Source organism: Cupressus sempervirens, chromosome 2 (assembly GCF_028749045.1).
Source record: "Cupressus sempervirens isolate cs-2001-9-10 chromosome 2, ASM2874904v1, whole genome shotgun sequence".
Lineage (NCBI taxonomy): Eukaryota > Viridiplantae > Streptophyta > Pinopsida > Cupressales > Cupressaceae > Cupressus > Cupressus sempervirens.
In genome coordinates, this window is record NC_143119.1 from 293,873,629 (window position 1) to 293,885,836 (window position 12,208).

The following is a 12,208-nucleotide window of genomic DNA, read 5'->3' on the forward strand; positions in this document are numbered from 1 at the left end:
TTGAATATCAATGTGTGCTGACTCTATTTTTAGTTAAGGAAGGGGAAAATATTTCATAGATTTTGTTTTGTTCTACACATCTCTACAAACAAAGTTCTTTGCAAGAATGTAAGACAATATCCAATTACCCACCACAATATTCTTCACAAGTACTAATTTGATAGAATACAATCCATTAAAAATATTTTCATTTACAATTCATGTTAAATGGTTTCCTTTCCCAATGCAAAAACTGCCTAACAAAGGAATGTAGCATGTTTCGTTTATTTGGATTTTTTTTCTTTTTAGCGGCTTACATTGCTTTGGTAGTAGTTTTTGAATTTTTTGGATTTAGAGCATTTCTAATTTTGGAGATGGTCTTAAGTTATAGAGATCACATGGCCTAGAGCTCCAAATTTTTCTTTTGTTGTCTCAGTAGCCTTCTCTCCATACATATCATTTACAAGCCCTATCAATACAACTAAAGAAGTTCTTAGGACATCCTTTCCAACAGCTTCAAATGCATTACAAACTTTACCAAAGGAATCAAGTGAAGCAAGAACTATCTCATTGGATAGAAAGCTAAAGATTTTTTTTCCTATTCATGAATTTAAAATAGATCGTGTTATAAATCTTGCCACTTTTACTACTCTAGATAGAACATCCATTACCACCTTGTCTGACATTCTTGAAACCCATATCTCTCTCTAACAATGTGCCCTAAAGCTACAAAAGTACTTTAATGTACAAGTCCATTGTAGTCCTCAACAATAGGAGTGACCATTACAAAATAACCCACACATTTGCCCCTTGTTACTTTTACCGTAGAAGGCCCATTTTCCCTTCTATTTCCACTTCCCTTCTCACCAAAAACCATAAAACTCTTAGAGACATTCTTTCACTCCAAGATCTTTTCTAGCTCTTATAGAGCATGCTCCTACCCTTGACCTACAATTGTTAAGCCATAGTTCAGAACATTTTTCATTGTTTTTGTATTGTTATTACTATCATATTCCTCTTTAGGAAGCCAAAGGGAAAAGAAATAATGGAAATGATCAAAATTGACGACTACTTCATCTTTGGCTAAATTTCATATTCATATTTTTATCTTTCAGCCTAATTATACAATGATTTAATGTAGATATATCTTAATCCAACATGTTTTATTTTTCTCCATTTAAGGATAATCTCTTACTAACAAACAAAAATCCAACTCCCATATTCATGAAGTAGCATTTATTACCCATGTAATGACATTAGAATTTGAAGATCAAATCTTTATCGTCAGTAAAATATTTTCTACTATGAAAGTATAGCCATGGCTAGTCTACTAAGTTTCAGCCATTTAGTGCTTGTCAAATACGGTTTAAAATTTTGTCTTTCTCCACTAAGAGTCTGATTTCTACTTGTACGAATTCAACATATTAACAAGTATTGTGATTAGTGGATTTGTAAGATTCATTTGACTCAAAATTATTATAAAAAATTGGAAGTTTACTAAATAACTACATAATTTCACCCTTACCTAGATTAATTAGTCTAAAATTTTGATAAGGAAGAGTGAATATATGACAGCAGAAGGCTAAATTTTAGGTGTTATTTAGAATTTGTTGCGTTCATTCATGGTAAAATGTGTATAACTAAAGTTCATTTTCCCATGGTGAAGTGTTATAGGTCTTTGTCAAAGCAAAAAAAGAACAGAAATGGCTATGAGCTAAAGTATTGCTAATATTCTTCCACAAGCACAATTTTGTGAGGTAAATAATAATAACATATTTGTCATTCATTTTCACTAACTATTTTCTAATTCACTTGTGAATTTGTGCATTTCGCTCTGTATACTATCTATTTTTTTTGTTTCAATGAGTGTTTTCTTATTCATCTCTTATTATTATTTTATATTCTAGTAGCTACTTAACAATGGAATACTATATCCAAATGTGTGGAAATTCCTATCTATGAAGTTTGAATCTATTTCTTCAGGTAAATTAACTGAAATTTGCTACTAGTAAAGAACACTTTAGAATTTTGATTTTTTCTATTTTTCCTTTTTCTTTTTTGATAGAGTTTTATCCCTATTTTATTTTGCTGGCATATTACAAACCATTGAACATTGTTTATTTTATTTGCAATTTCTTCTAGTCTTGTTTCCATGGTGAAGGGTTAAAGTTGTTTGTCAAAACAAAAATAGAACAATAGTGGCTACTAGCTAAGGTATTGCTAATATTCTTGCATGATTTTGTGAGGTAAATACCAAGAATAGATGTGTTATTAATTTGTACATCACTTTTTTCTAATTCATCAATGAATTTGTGTAGTTCACAATGTATACTATTTATTTTTTATTTTAATGAGTGTTTTCTTATTTATCTCTAAATGTTGTTTTATATTTCAGTAGTCGCTTAACAGTAAAATACTACATCCAACTATGGGAAAATTCTTCTGTATGAAGTTCGAATCAATTTCTCTAAGTAAATTAACTAAAATTTTCTACTACTAAAGTACTTTGCAAAATATTGATTTTGTTCATCTTATTTTCCTATATTTCCCTTTTTTATTTCATCGCTGCATGATAGACCATTGGGTAATTTTTAATCTAGTTACAATGACTTCTTGCACCTTGTAATTATGTGTATATGACCTATGAAATATTCAATTCTATAGACAATTTTCTAACATTACCAATTTACTGAGCTTTTAAATTTATTTGAATTCATCATCTATAAATATAATCTAGTCCATTGATGTCTAATGCAGAGTGAGTTTTGGATCTGGAAATCAACTTCTCACTTCCTACTTCCTAAGCCAATAGGTCCATCTAATGGTACCTAAGCTAGTTGGTATTCTCCAAGTGCACAAGCCTCCTAGGATCTCTTTCTAATATTTCCTCCAAGTTATAGATATGTTCCTCTTAAGTGAGTTACTTTGGATTATCTTTTTCAAACATTACAAGACTCCTAGTTTAGCCCTTGAATGCCATACAACTCCACACATCATATTGTGCCAAAGATTTCTATCCTCCAAATGAACCAAAGTGAAATAGACTCTGCCTATAGTTTAGTTGTCATTGATTGGTAAACTCTCCAAATATTCTTGAAAAAACTTTTTCTACTTTGGATTATCTTTTTCAAACATTAGAAGAGTAGCCTCTGAATTTCCATACAACTCCACAATTCATATTGTGCTAGAGATTCCTATCCTACCTTTATAAATGTGCACTAAGTCTACACTAGTCAAGATTTAGATTCCAGGTTGCACCTAAATCATAATAGGGATACCCATGGGATTCCAAAATAGTCCATCTGATATCTATTCTAATCCTCATTTTTCTATTCTTACACTTCTTTCATAGCACCCTGACTCATTTACTTTCACGATTGTATAAGCTATACTCCCTGGACAACAACATAAAGATTTTTTTATAAATTAGAAAAAAATGGTGAATTCATATACAAGAAACTAGTTTTTGTACACAAAAACACAATCTCTATATCAAGCTCTCCCTTGGGTGTACTTTTAGGATCAATTTAATCATTCAGTATGGGGCATTCAAAAATAAATAAAATATCTATGAAATTAGAGATATTAGGATCCTAAAATCAATAATGTTGTTAATAAAATAATACAACCAAAAATTGCATAAAAAGAAGAATATTCATTAATAATTAATAATGAGTATCAACCATTAATGCAAATTTTCATAAAGTTTATGTATTACAAATTATATTGCTCATAAGACACAAAATGATAAGCCCTTGTGGCCAAATTTTCATATTGCTCCTAAGATTATAAAAATTGGAAGAAATAGATCATGTGAAAATGTGGAACAATTCATATTTTAGATAAACACAAGATCATGCAATAATATACTAGCTTCCTATAGAAAGAGGATATCAACTTAAAGAATGAAAAAACTTGCACACTATTCAAGGTTTGGCAAAGCATCCAAGATAGGTTCATCTAAAAATGCCTCTCTTCTTTTTCAATAAAAATCCCAAACAATAATTCTTTAGAGGAATATGTTTGTCAATATAATATAATCTACTTAACATAATCAACAACATAAACTATCTTGACCCAAGTATATACTAACCCATACAATGTAGACCTACCCATAACAACAATAAGAGGCTGCCATATACTTCTTTCCTACCCATAACAACAATAATAGGCTGCCCAACACAAGTATATTTCTTCCTAAGAACTAGGTCTCTTATTTCCCTAATAGAGGGTGTTATTTTAACTTACTCCTCCTTAGTTCCCTAAATTGTGGTGTGATTTGAATTCTACATTTGCACTGTGTTTATTTTGTAGTATACTTTGACTTAAGTGTTTTCTTTTTAGACCTTTTACTAATTGTTTTTCTACCAATTTTTTTTTAGAATATATCTCCTACTTGTTGGTTAGGGGTTTGATTAATAACTCTATTTCCTTTTGCATGTCCTCTTTTTTCGAGAATTTGTCAAAATATGATACAAATTGTTGATTAGTGTTTGGTTTTCATAGGAATCTTCTAAAGAAAAACTTGAATAATTTATGTAATGGAAGATCAGGTATATATGTTTATTTTTTACTTGTGATATAATTTCTAATGAAATCAAACACTAGACTGAAATTTAATATTAGCTCATAGAGAAATAGTTCATATAATTATTATTATGATTAAAATATTAAACTAATTCGTGATTAAAATAACCTATTTGAGAGTAATGTACACATGAACTATGAAACTCCTTTATGATATTAATAAAACTCTTCAAATTAGAAAACATCTTCAAGGCTTTCAAATTAAATGCATGCCACCTTAAAGTCACATTTTCAAAGTTTTGAATTTCTTAATTTGTAATCATATGTTAATACATGTTAATACTTGTAGGTGGGTCCCATCTAAAGAGATACATCAGGATGACCTAAAGTATTAGAAGAAGAATATTTCACTTTTGATGTATGACCTTCAAATGTGCTTCCCTCTGAGTTTTTTAATTTTTCAAGAGCACTACCTTGTACACCTAGTAGAAGAGATTGATTTGTGTGGCCCTATTCATATTCGAACAATGTGGCTTGTTGAAAGATATATGAAGGTGTTAAAACAATTTGTGAGACAAAAGGCTCGACCAAAAGGGTCTATGGTTGAGGGATACATGGTTTTCCAAGTAATGGTTCATTTGAGTGAGTACTTACCTCAATTGCACCTTGAAGCTCCATAGTTATGGAATAATAGCCCACTTCAATCATTTGAAGGAGAAAATTTGGAGGGCTAGGGAACTTCTAAGAGGATAAAAGGTATGCAAGAATTTTGGATATAATAGTTTTTATCTTAAAATTTAAAACACATGACTTCAAATAATTTTTAATTCATTAAAAATTCTAATTTTTTATCGTAGATGCTAAGGAGTGGGAGACATTACATTTGTACATTGCATACAACTTTGACTTTATGCTAGAATGGATGGAGAAATATGTTGAACAAAAGAAATTAGAGGATGAAAACTCATAGGCCAACATATATAATAAACATGGTCAAAACACTTCTTGAGAATTACCAACCATCCATAAAAGAAAATGGCTAGAGAGATGCTCATGGAACTGGCTAAAGACTAATATTGAACATAAGGCAACAAAACAAAAGAATAGAGTGACACCACAAAAATTGAATTTTGTTAAAGGATCTATAAATGGGGAGGTAATGAAATATATTAATATATTGTATATTTTCAATAAATTTTCTTTTAACTTATGTACCATTGAATCTAATTAGCTAAAATTTATATGAATTTAGGTAACATATTACAAAGAAATGTGGAATCTTGGTCATCATTTTCAAATCAGAAAAGTTGATGAAAAGAGACAAACTTATGATTGTGGAGTTTCAACATCATTTGAGATGGAATGTCGTTCACATGAAAATGATAAACAACCAATCATGAACACACTTCAATATTATGGAGTGTTGGAGGATATTATAGAGCTTGATTTTACATCTTTCAAGAAAGTTCTTTTTTTGTGTAGAATGGTATAAGCTTATCAAAGTGGGTGAAGATTAAAACTATCTTGTTGCACAACAATGGATTCCATATGATCAATACATTTAGGTTTGAAGCCACTTCTGAACATTATGTGTTTCCAAATCAATGGTAACAAATATTTCTTATTTCAAATTTAGAACAACCTAGATGGTCATTTGTGATTGATTATGATCCAAGAGGACAAAGAGTAACATTTGTTCAAGATGTGGAGGACCACAATTTACTTGAAGATGTAGAAGCCTCCCTTGAAGACATAGATGGCCAAGATGGAGATGATGAAGATTTTAGTGTCAATGAGCCATGTGACCAAGATGAGGAGCATGATGATCCTACTAAAGTGTTTGGAGGACATGAAAAACCATATGGGCATCAATTCCATGAAGATGATGAATTGATTGATTTCATTTACCTATATTTGAAGGTGATGAATATCATGGAACTAATAGTATTAATCTATTTGTAGATTTAGGTCCCATTAATTATGGGGAATATATTCCATTAGACAATGAAATTTCATGTGAAAATGACATTGATTGATCACCATGTTCAATTTAAGATAGCTATGAGGAGTCAACACAACTTTAATAAACATTTACAGGTTAATTATTGTGTTTTCTTTTTTTGTACACAACATGTGATGCAAATAAAGTAATTTGAATGTTATGATTTTGTTTGTGGATGTCTTTAATCTCAATTCATTGCAATGTTTATATCAATACTCTTAATTTCCAATCATTGTATCAAGTTTGTTATCATAAATTTGATGTTCTTATTCAATAAATTTAACAGCAATCAACTCTTCAAATTCTATTTAAGTTCCTTACAATTTATTTGATAGTGACACCTTTGATATTGATAATTTTTTGTTTTTGATTAAGTAAAACAAGTTTTATAGGGATCCTAAAATCCAAAAGTTTTAAAACATAAAGATAGAAATTTAAAAAGTCTAGTTAAAATAAAACTGCTACAAAAAAACAAAACCAACATAAGGCCCAAGGCCAGGAGGCAAAAGCCAACACCCAACAAAACTATGAGAAAAACCAAAAGAGAAATAGACTAATGGTTGTCCTTATCTAGATCCTACATAGTTTTTGTAGCTTCATTATCCTTCTGATTGTACATTCCTTCCTGGTTCTTGTTTTGGGTTTCCACCTAGTCCACCTGGTCCACTTGGTCCTTGGAGTCTATTCGAATAGTCTCTTCTTGGCAAAAGTCCAGCCTGGTCTTCTGCATTATGTCCCCACCAAGGTCAGCTCTCATCAGAGAATCCCCCAGATTGACAATGTTCTCATTCAAGGTGTGCAGAGTGTCCACGATTTGTTTTGTCATGATCTAGTGGATGGAATCAAACCTATGGACTTTCTGTTCAACCAAGTCAAGTTTGTCCTCATGTTCATCTTTGATGTCCTAGCCATTATAGATATTCTGACTACCTTCCTTATTTCTCTTTCCTTCTATGGTCACCTGGTCACTACGGATGTTTTGGATACTATCTTGGTTTTTCTTATCCTTTAGAGCCTCAATTTTCTAAAACAACCATTTGATGGAATGAAAGTTATCAATCAAGCTATTCTTCATAGTTTCCTACACATTTTTAGAAATGGCCAATAGAGCAAGGTCAATTAGCTCGTCACAGTGGGTTCTACAGTCAAGGTCTTCCAACACCTGGATGTTCATTGGTTGTCTAACAATACCCAAACTTGCATTATCCAAGTTAAAATTCCTCCAAGCCCTCCTCCTATTCTTCCTAATCACCTCCCCACTTTTCCTACACATATTTAGAAATGGCCAATAGAGCAGGGTCAATTAGCTCATCATAGTGGATTCTATAATCAAGGTCTTCCAACACCTGGATGTTCATTGGCTCTCTAACAATACCCAAACTTGCATTATCCAAGTTAAAATTCCTCCAAGCCCTCCTCCTGTTCTTCCTAATCACCTCCCCACTTTTTTCCACCATAAATTAACTCATCTCCTCAGGCAGTGAAGTGGGTAGGATAGGGCCAGGGGTCTCAACACTTTGGGCTTTCAGGTCTGCTTGGGGCAGGGCCTAATTGGTTTTTCTTTTCCTAGGGTTTCTCAGGGGGACGTCAAGAGCCTCCTCCTCCTTGTCACTTTCTCTCCCCTTCTCCTCTTCTATCAAATTATCCTTCCCAGCTCCTTATCCTCATCCTCAGAGTCCATGTCAGTCTCCTTGTCTTCCTCACTATCCACCTCTTGAGGCTTAGGCTTGGGGAGAGGGGGAGGGAGGCATCTAGGGCTCTTTCTACTGGGAATGCGGGGATTGCAGGTAGAGATGGCATTGGTGGTGTTTTCCTCATTCTCAGTTTTCACTCCCTAAACATCCCTAGAATCAAAGCTAGCAGTGTCCTCTGAAGCACAACCCTGGTCACCAAGGGATTTTCCTCTAGTTTGAGTTTTCAAAAACTCAAAAACTAGGAGAAGAAAGCCTTCATGGAGGGTAGGGTTGGTAACACGTTTTTTCTTGAAACTCTCAATACTCTTAGACATGGAAGTGTAAAGATAAAATGGAAGAGAAATTTTAACACGATGCCTAAAGTGGTTTAACAAAACAAAATGGTGCATTCTTATCTTATCAAACCTAGGGTCAAGAGTGATATACTCAATGAGGATCCTGAGAAAATACCTCCAAATTTTTCTGATGGATTCTATGTCATAGTAGGTTTCAATCTTGACAAGATTATCTTTCTCCATTTTGTCATTGACAAAAATGCTAACTGCATTAGCCGACATCTTTTTGTCCTTGTAGAAATTCATGCCTTCCTAAGGAATGTTTGTCACCTCCATGATCAAGCCCTCAAAAATTTGATGGGTGACATCATCAATTTTGACTCTCCTATTGCTCCATGTTTCCACCATGATCTTGGTCACCCTAGCATCGAAGTTGTGAAGCTTTTCCATGAACCTAGTGACACCACCTTTTTTGAGTTTGTGCCACACCTTCTTCTCCTTCCAACTCTCTGACTCCCCCTAGGGCTCTCTTTTGATCTACTCTCTAACCATGGTTGCCTTCGGCTTTGCAAACCTTATACCACTAGTTGTTTTATAGTGCTAAATTTTCCTTTGGGTGCTTAAAAAAAATGTTTTTATGATATTTAGTGGTTTTGTTCTTACTATCCCTTGAAGCATGCCTTCCGTATGCATAATTATGACTTGAAAAGGGCTCTGCATGATTTATAATAACTCCCCCTTCGACATGCAATTTAGAAAATCCTTTCATTATTAAAATGGGATTTTATTTGTGCCTTAGATTCTATCCTACCAAATCAACTCAATCACCATAACCAGGATTTCATCTCTATTCATCCACATCATCACTGAGTTTCTTGCGACGACATCATTGGCAAACTAGTCAATAACCAAGTTGGCTTCCTGGTAAGCGTGGCTAATGTGAGTCTTTTTGAACTTGCCCAAGTTAGATTTGATGTCCTCTATGATGTTGGAAATCATCCAGGAAGGTGTAGATTGACCTTTGATGCAATTGATGATGTTTAGGGAGTTTCCCTCAAGCCATAGGTGCTTGATCCTAGAGACCAAGGCAAGCTTAGCAATATGTCTAGCCACACTAGCTTCCACAAAGTGGTTTTTCTAGTGACCAAGAGGGAACAAAATGGTTGTGATTCCTTTGCATGTACTATTTCTAATTATGCCTCCACTTCTAGCTGGACCATGGTTCCCCTTTGCCACCCCGTCAAAGTTGGCTTTGTGCCATTCCTTAGGGGAAAAATACCATCTTGCTTCCTATCTTCTCATGGCCCTATCTTTCATACTAGCTTTTCTGATCCCACTTTCCTTGATATTTCCTCCTTTCATTATTGCAAAGTTCTCTAGAATGAGACCTTTGATTTTCTTAGCAATAATGAACTCTAGAGACTCTCTTTCTCTGAATATTTTGTTGTTGTGCTGTTTCCAGATTCCCTACCAAAAGTGTGGGAGAGTCCTGGAACTCATTAACTAAGAGCTCGAACTAGAGTGATGGCTTCTCCACTGGTAGAAGAAATCTAGGATACTGGCCAAGGGGCACCAACTTAATCTAAGATCCTTGGTAAGGAATTTCTACACCTTGGAAGAGTAGGGGCAGTGGATGAATAAATGATTGGCCATTTCCAGTTCATGCTTACAAAGGCAACATCTGTTGGGGATAATTTGGCCTCTCTTGGATAAATTATCCAAGGTGAGAATTTTGTCTTGTAGGAGGAGCTAGAAGAAAATGTTGATTTTAGGTCTAAGACTAGAAATATATGCTTTGGCCCAAATAGGTTTCTCCATCCTATTCCATAAAGAGAAATAGCCAGAAGCAATAGAATAAAGTTCATTCGAGGTGTCTCCTCAAATAATGGAGTCTTTATCATTATTAATGAAGGTGGCATTCAGTAAAACCATCAAGGGGTTAAGGTCTAAGGATATCACAGATAGGTTGTGTCAGCCTTTCTCAAATCTGTACTCACTAAGTTTCATGCCAAACCTTTCTATGCATTTCTATGTGCATCTTCCATAGCTAGGGTGGTTGATTAGCGGACCCTGATACATCCTATTATCTTCCTAAAATAAAATTTTTTCACCTTTGCCTACTTTCCATTTGGCCTTGGATTTGGCCTTCAAGATCCCATTCCAAATGTAGGACCCCTAAGGAATCTTAGTCTCATAAATTGGGAAAGTGATGGATTGTCTTCTTAGATATTTCTCAAACAAGATATCCCTCCAAACACTCATGCTTTGAAAAATGCACCATAGCTATTTAGCTAAAGGGGCATTATTAAGATGTCTAATTTTTCTAATACCTAGCCCCTTGTGGCATTTTGCAAGGTAGATGAGCTCCCAAGCAATAATGTGGTATCTCTTGTGATCTTCAGACCTAGACTAGAGGACGTCCCTCTGAATCTTATCCATTCTAGCCACATGTTTGGCCAAGATACCAAATAGGCTTAAGGCATAGGTAGGGAGGTTCTGGAATTTGGATTTAACTAGAGTACACTTGCCAGCTTGACTTAGGGTGGCCCCTTTCTAGACAACAAACTTCCTATTGAATATATCAATGATGCTATTCTAAAATGAATTTGGGGGTCTAGTTCCCAGAGGCAAGCCAAGATAGCTAGTTGGCAGGGACCCAATGCCACTTCCTAGGATGCAAGCAATTTTCCTCTATCTCTCCAAAGGGGTATTGATAAAGTAAATTGAGCTCTTCTCCCAATTGATGGCCTGGCTTGAGCCCCTAACATAGGTGTTAAGGAGATCCTTAAAAACTCTAGCCTCTCTAATAGAGGTTTCTCCTCCCAAGATAGTGTCATCCACAAATTGTTGATGAGTGAAGGAATAGGGAGCCAAAAAAGGATTGAGCCCTTGTAAACTCCTATCCTCACTTTTCCTCTGGATTAGTCTTCCCAAGCATTCAGCTAGGATGATAAAGAGGATATGATATAAGGAATCACCCTGCCTCAATCCTCTCAAAGGGAAGAAGAAAAGAGAGGGGGAGCCATTAACCAAAATAGATAAAGAAGGAGAAGTAACAAGTTGAGAGATGAGTTTAGAAACCTAAGCATCAAACCTGAAAGCCTGAAGGATAGCCATAAGTAAATTCTAGTCCACCCTGTCATAGGCTTTAGACATATCCAGTTTGACCAAAAAACCTTCCTTCTTACTAGCCTCGAGAGAGTGGATGACCTCGTGGACCATAACAATGGATTCAATAATTTTCCTCCGAGGGAGTAAGCTAGTCTGCTGAGGAGAACGGATCAAGTGAAGAATGCTGAGGATCCTAGAAGTAAGGACCTTAGATATGATTTTTTAGAAAGAATTGCAAAGGCTAATGGGCTTGAACTTGTCCATTGAGTCAAATCCCAGAATCTTGGGAATGAGAATCAGGAACACAGTGTTGAGTTCTTTCAAAAGATTTCTAGCTCCAAAGAGTTCTTAAACAACCTTAAGCACATCCCTATTGACCACCTCCCAATAGACCTAGAAAAAGAAGGTTAGAAAACCATCTAGGCCAGGAGCTTTGTCACTTGAAAGAGATTTGAGAGCTTGGAAGATTTCCTCTAGGGAGGGAATAGCTTTCAACATTGAATTATGATACACTTGCAACAAGGAAGGATTAGCAAACAAAATATCTGCTTGATCAGGCATCGAGAGAGAAGGGTCCTTGGAGAGGAGGGATGAGAAGAATTGAAAAACTTCCTTCGTAG

The 12,208-nt window shown here is 34.6% G+C and overlaps 1 pseudogene; it reads right to left on the minus strand.

The window, feature by feature from the left end:
• Positions 1 to 292: 292 nt before the first annotated feature.
• Positions 293 to 1,226, minus strand: LOC149572231 (protein EARLY-RESPONSIVE TO DEHYDRATION 7, chloroplastic-like; annotated as a pseudogene).
• Between the last annotated feature and the right edge of the window lie 10,982 nt (positions 1,227 to 12,208).